Source organism: Macaca fascicularis, chromosome 10 (genome assembly GCF_037993035.2).
Source record: "Macaca fascicularis isolate 582-1 chromosome 10, T2T-MFA8v1.1".
In the NCBI taxonomy this organism is placed as follows: domain Eukaryota; kingdom Metazoa; phylum Chordata; class Mammalia; order Primates; family Cercopithecidae; genus Macaca; species Macaca fascicularis.
Genome location: NC_088384.1, coordinates 69,359,282 through 69,365,683, shown reverse-complemented (window position 1 = coordinate 69,365,683; position 6,402 = coordinate 69,359,282).

Genomic DNA, 6,402 nt, shown 5'->3' with positions numbered 1-6,402 from the left:
AAGGGATGGTACGCTTGTTCCAAGCTGACCTCAAGGGCCTTGCAGCTTCTACTCACTCTCTTGGAACCCCACCCAGGGGCCATGAGAACAGCCTGGGCTAGCTCACTGGAGGATGAGAACCCACACAGAACTGAGACAAGCTATCTCAGTTGACCCCATTCTGAGCCAGCCAGCTGGCCCCAGCAGACCTGGAAGTGACCTCTGACAACTGAGTGAGCCCAGCTACCAGAAGAACTGCCCAGCTAAGCACAGCCATTAAAAATAAACAGTTTGGGGGTAGTTTGTTATGTAGCAAACAACAGTTAACTGACAAGCACTCTGAACATGCCCCTCACTTATGACCTTTGCCCTTGCTCTTTCCTCTGCCCGAAACCCCTCTCCCTGCAAATTCCATGGGCCTTTTCTCTCACTGCCTTCAGGTCTCTGCTCAGTGAGGTCTCCCCTGGGCAGTTCATATAAAGTAACAGCCTCTCTCCCATCACTCTCCCTCGTATATATCTTGCCATAGCACTTACCACCTCGCTTCTTTATGTATTTACTTGTTTATTTGTTTATTTTCTCTCTTCTCCCAACACACACACTATGGAATATGAGTGCCATGGGGGCAAGGATATTCTCTATTTTGTCTACCGCTATTAGGACCTAGCACCTGGTAGGCATTCAGATATTTGTGGAATAAACAAGTTCATCTTTTGCCCTAGGGGCTTCCATCCAGCTGGCCATGGCACTCCCACTAAGAAGATGTATTCTGGGCACCTCCTAGCTCTGGGCACCGCCTGGCTCTGGGCCCTCAATCCCTGAATGACAGTGGTCACTGCACTTGAATAACCCTCTAGAGTGTAAAGGGACTTCCACCCTTACCTACTTGGTCCTTCTTTCCTGCAACCCACCAGTGGGGTCTACAGACCCCACTCTGCAGCCCTATTTCGAGGCGGAGAGATTAGTGCAGGTGTAGGGACACAGGTATCTTGTGGCACATCTTGCCTGGTGCTCCCTCAGGTCACTGGACAGAGGCACCTCCTCCCACCACCAAGAGCTGGGCCAGGCATCAGGGACCCCTGGTCTGAGCCTTTTCTTCTCCTAACTTGCATTGAGACCTGAACGGCCCATAACAGTGAGACAAAAAGCCTTCTCCACAGTGAGAAGCCTCTGACAATCCCAGCCCCTCATTAAATAGACTTTCATCATTTCATGTAAAGCTACCAAAGGAAAGAAAACATCAGGGGTTGTTAGACCTTGGCCAGGGGTCCCCTCAACTCTCAGAGTGTCGGGAAGGCTGAGGAAGAAGGGTGAGGGGGAGGGTCCCCCGCAGCCTCTGGCTGGCCTCACCCAGCTGTCTCCCACGGCACCTCCTGCCCTGGTCAGAAGCCCTCCCGTCCTCCTGGGCACTCAGGGGAAATCCTCTCCAACTTGGGATGAAAACCACAGAGCGAGAGTCTCTGGAATTCACGTGTGACTGTTTGGTAATGTTGCCTTAGACCAGCTTCCGCCAAGAGCTGACCCAAAAGGAAGATTCAAGCAGAAGCATTTTGTGGGAAGGTGGCCCCAGGAAGCTCCAGTAGGAGCGTGTGCTAACTCTGGGCATTCCCAGCTTGGTGGAGTGTGCCCCTATCATGAGGGGTGCCCTTGAGCAGAGAGGCAGGCAGGTCCTGAGGTAGGACGCCACTGGGTGTGCAGGAAAGAACTGCAGGTGACTTTGGGGGTCCAGGGCCCTGGGGAAAACTGCGAACAGCATTGCTCATCCCAGGGAAGGGGATGGAGAGCTAAGGATGACTCTAGAGAGGCATTTCAGCAGAGGAGACCAATGAGAAGGGGAGGATCCTCCATCTTCAGGCTGGGTATTGAATTTTCCAAGCCCACCTGGCTAAGGGCTTTGCCCCCAGAGGCACTTGAGCAAAGGGCCAGTCCCAGCCACAGCCAGGAGAGCAGGCTCTGCACTGCCGCAGGAGAGCTGCTAAACCAGCCTGGCTACACCATGGAAGCCCTAAGACACGAGCTCTTTTACAGAAATGAAACCCCTAGAATTAGTCTCCAGACCAATGTCTCTGCATTCAATGGCACAGACAGCATAGACTGAAAGCCTACTGTGTGCATAGCTGCAGGCCAGGAGATGGGCAGAGAACACCAAGGTCATGTTCATTAAGCACTGACCGAGGCTGTGCATGGCCTCCCTCAGCGCTCACAGCCCCTCCTCCTAGTGGCAACTAGGGCCCTCCTCTGAGATAGGACCGGTATTCCAAACACCTCTCGGGGCAGGCAGGGGTGGCAGCCCCTTCACTAACTGGACTCTCCTTTTGTGCTCAGAGTAACCCCCCTCCCATTTTACAAATGTGGAAAGGGATGGGCTTCAGGAGCTAGGCCATGGTCACTGGTGCCAGGGAGTGAGACAGAGGCGGAACCCTGGGAGGCCTGGGTGATTCAAATACATCACAGAGTCCTTAGCCTAAAGGAGCCGCAATCCGGCCGGGGAAATAAGACCCTGAGGAAAATGAGCAAGAGAAGTTAAACCGCAACACAAGGCAATAATACAAGGAGGCTACCACCCAGAGCCGGACATTCCACACCCAGCAGTCAGCCTCACCACCTCCCGCCGGCTCCTTCTCGTAAGGGCCTTTCTCAAGAAGTGGCTAAAAGGGGACTGAGGATGGCACTTGGCGGACAAAAGGGGTTGTTGGCCCCTGCTCTTAAAACATTTGCCAACACATCTTCCCATCCCCCAGGGCTTTGTGAATGACCCCCACCCTTAGCCAGTCAGTGGCCACAAAGCAGCCCCTTTCATTAAGCCGGAGGGGAGGGGGGCTCCCAGTGGAAACGGAGCCCCTGATCCTTGGGAAACTGCTGAGGAGGCAATAGAATTAGAGAGAAGGACGAGCAAATTACAGAGAGGGAGTGGGCGGGCAGCAGACCCTTTCATCAGCCTGATTAGCAAAGGAAAGAGGCCCAGCCATGGGGGAGGAAGGCCGGAGGAGGTCGCCGGCTACCTCCTGGGGGATTGAGGGCCCCTCCAAAGTTCAGGGGCCTTAGCCCAGGCTTCCACTTTCAGGTCAAACCTGTCCTTGCACAGTAGGGGGAGGACCCAACATTTTCCTGGGATGCACCGTTTCTCACCCTTTGGCTCTGGGGCCTGGCTGAGTCTCCTGGAGTCCCCTTCTCCTCATCTGTAAAACAGCCCCAGCTCACAGGATGCAGCTGTGACTGGGCTAAACAAGTGGTTCTCAACCCCAGCTGTACATCAGGACCACCAGGTAAAGACGTTAAACCTCCAATATTTGGGCTGTACTCTGTACTACTGACATCAGAATCTTTGGTGGGGCGGGGAGGGTTGAGTGGGAACATCCTAAGCACAGGGATAATTGGAACAGAGGGCCTGTGCAGGAGAGCCTGGGGTGTCCTGGAACAGGTGTGGCAGGACGGGGATGAAGGAGAGGGATGGCACAGGAGGGAAGTTCACAGAGGTTAGGGGAGCTCAGCTACACTTGCAGATCACAAACCACCCCACACTGAATGCAGGAAACCACCACAATAAAACCACCACCATTTGATTGTGCTTGAGCTTCTAGGGGCTAGAGTCTGGACACGCCTTAGAGGGAATGACTTGTCTCTATTACACGACATCTGGGGCTTCAACTGGGAAGACGTGAATGTCTTGCAGGGACGACTTCTAATACAGTAGCCCCTAGGCTCACGTGACTATTTAAACAGAAATTAATTAAAATTAAGCAAAATAAAAACCTTCCTTCCTCAATTGCACCAGCCACATTCCAGGTGCTTAATAGAGAAGTGCCAGACTTGGTTGGGTGCAGTGGCTCATGCCTGCAATCCCAGCACTTTGGGAGGCTGAGGTGAGAGGATCTCTTGAGCTCAAGAGTTCGAGACCAGCCTGGGCAACACAGGTAGACCCCATCTCTGTAAAAAAACTCAAAAATTAAAATAATTTTTAAAAAAGAGAGAATTGCCATACTTGGCAGATAAAAATACAGGACACCCAGTGAAATCTGAGTTTTAAATAATCAAGAAATAACTTTTTTAGAATAACTATGTACCAAATATTGCATAGTATATATTACGCTATATTATTTGCTCTCTGGAATTCAAATTTGGCAGTGTGCCACGTTTTATCTAAATCCCAGCTAACATGTGGCTCACGACCACTAGGCTGGACAGCACAGATACCGAACATTCCCATCACACAGGAAGTCCTTATGGACACTGCTGCTCTGGAGAGGTCTTCACCCATCGGTCTGCTTCCTGGGCTGGGAGGACATGAAGATGGGGCTTCACTGGGACGTGGGACCTCTGTATCTGGCATGGGTCCTCACCAATGGCAACCACGTTCCAAGAGAGTGGCCCAAGAGCAAGGCTTCCTCTGCTCTGTACCTGGAGGTTACCCGCCAGCGTCACTTCTGTCCCATTCTGTGGGTTACACACGTGCCATTCCAGCCAACCCAGGTTCAAGAGGAGGAGGATTCGATTCCTTCTGCTGGGAAAGCTGCAAGATCACATTACAGAAGAGTATACGGGATTGGAAATACTGTTGGAAAATACAATGTTGGAGTTGCGGACGTCAAATCATGTAGGGCTTTGTAGTTGTTGGAAGGACTGGGGCTTTGAGTCAAACAGAGTCATGAAGGGTATTTGCAGAGCAGGGTCACAATCTGACTCATGTGCTAAGAAGATCCCTTTGGCTGCTGCAAGTGAATAAAATATAGGGGGTGAAGGCAGAGTCTGGGAGTTTCCTTAGGTTGTACCTAGCCCTAAACTAAACTGAAATCAGACTCCAGCCCAGTACTTGGTGGTGGAGTTGGCATGACAGTCCCAGCTTCCGGACCCCACTTCCCTCTTCCCTGCAACAAGGACCCTTGCAAGTAGCCCCTCCCCTCACACCAGCCTCACCTCTGGCCCCCAATTCTGAGGCGGGTCACATCTGGTCAGTTTCACTCCCCGGCCCCCTCCTATGACGACAAGTGCTTTAACAGACAGTGCAAAAGGGGTCAAAAGCACTGCAGACACGAACCAGACTTTAGAAAAACACATAGTGCGAGCCCTGTTGGGATTCGCAGCAGGCGTTTCCAATGTTTTTCTCGAGGCTGCAGGCTCAGGATTTCCTGTCTTCTCAGGCATTCGCTGAGCAGGCCAAGATCAGCTTCACAGGAAGGCAGGAATGGGGCTTCCTACATTGCTGTCTGCAGGCTTCCTCTGGCTCCTTTCCTCTCCTCCCCTTAGGGTCTTTTTTGTGTATTCTTTCTCCTACTCCTGACACTTTTTCTGCCCCCAGATAAATGTCCGGCCACCTGCCTCCCCACAGGACTGAATCATGAGATCATGATACAATCAACAAATCCAAGGAGCTGAGACCCTGGGAGCTGCAGCTGGATCCAGCTGGAATCTTGAAGGCTGGCTCTAGCTACAGGTTTCCACCCTCAAGCGAAGTGCGCAACTGCTTCGCAGAAACCTCCTAACTTCAGCAGGGCAGAGCAATGGGAAGCTATGTCAAGAATTGCTATGGGTATCCAGCCTGATTTAGGGGTAACTGATACACAGCCTAACACCCGCACAGCACCGTTCTTATTAACTGTTCCTTGACTTTGCCCTGTCTTAGGTTGACCCTCCAGAGCATGGGTCATCCCCTCCCTGTCTTTTTGCAATGTAGAGAGGATGGAGTAAACAATAAACACATGACCTCCACTCCCTCTCCAAACCCCACCAGAACGACCGGAAAGGATCTGCAATGTAACAGTTAAAAAGTAAGGCCGGTCATAGACAGTTCCTGAAACCTAAGCAGCTGGCCAGTCTCCTGCTACATTATCCTTGCAGCAAGTTTCAGTGGAAACTATACCCCAAACCCCCAAATCCTTACCCTTTGCTAAAAATCCCCCCAAATAGGCCTTTGTTCCTTTAGCTGAGGGCACACCAAATGAATTAATGAATGTGGATAAGAGCTGGAAGGCAACTACCAGAAGTGGCTGTGGCCTAGGATTACAGGCTCTTATTTTCCTGACCTCAATATTACAGGTCCAACAACTTAAGAAGCTTTAAGGAGTTTTGTAAAGCATGTATTAAAAAATAAGGCAGGCCCAGTTGGGCAGTGGCTCATGCCTGTAATCCCGTTGTGGGAGGACTGTTTGAGGCCAGGAGTTCAAGACCAGCCAGGGCAATATAACAAGACCCATCTCTACAAAGATTTTTTTAAAAAAATTACTCAGGCATGGTAGCGTATGCCTGTAATCCCAGCTACTTGGGAGGCTGAGGTGGGAGGACAGCTTCAGCCCAGGAGCTGGAGGCTGTCATGAGCCATGATCGCACCACTGCACTCCAGCCTGGTCAACAGTGAGACCCTGTCTCAGAAACAACCAACCAACCAAAAAAAAGAAGGGCTCAATTAAAAATTAAAATCCTCCGAAA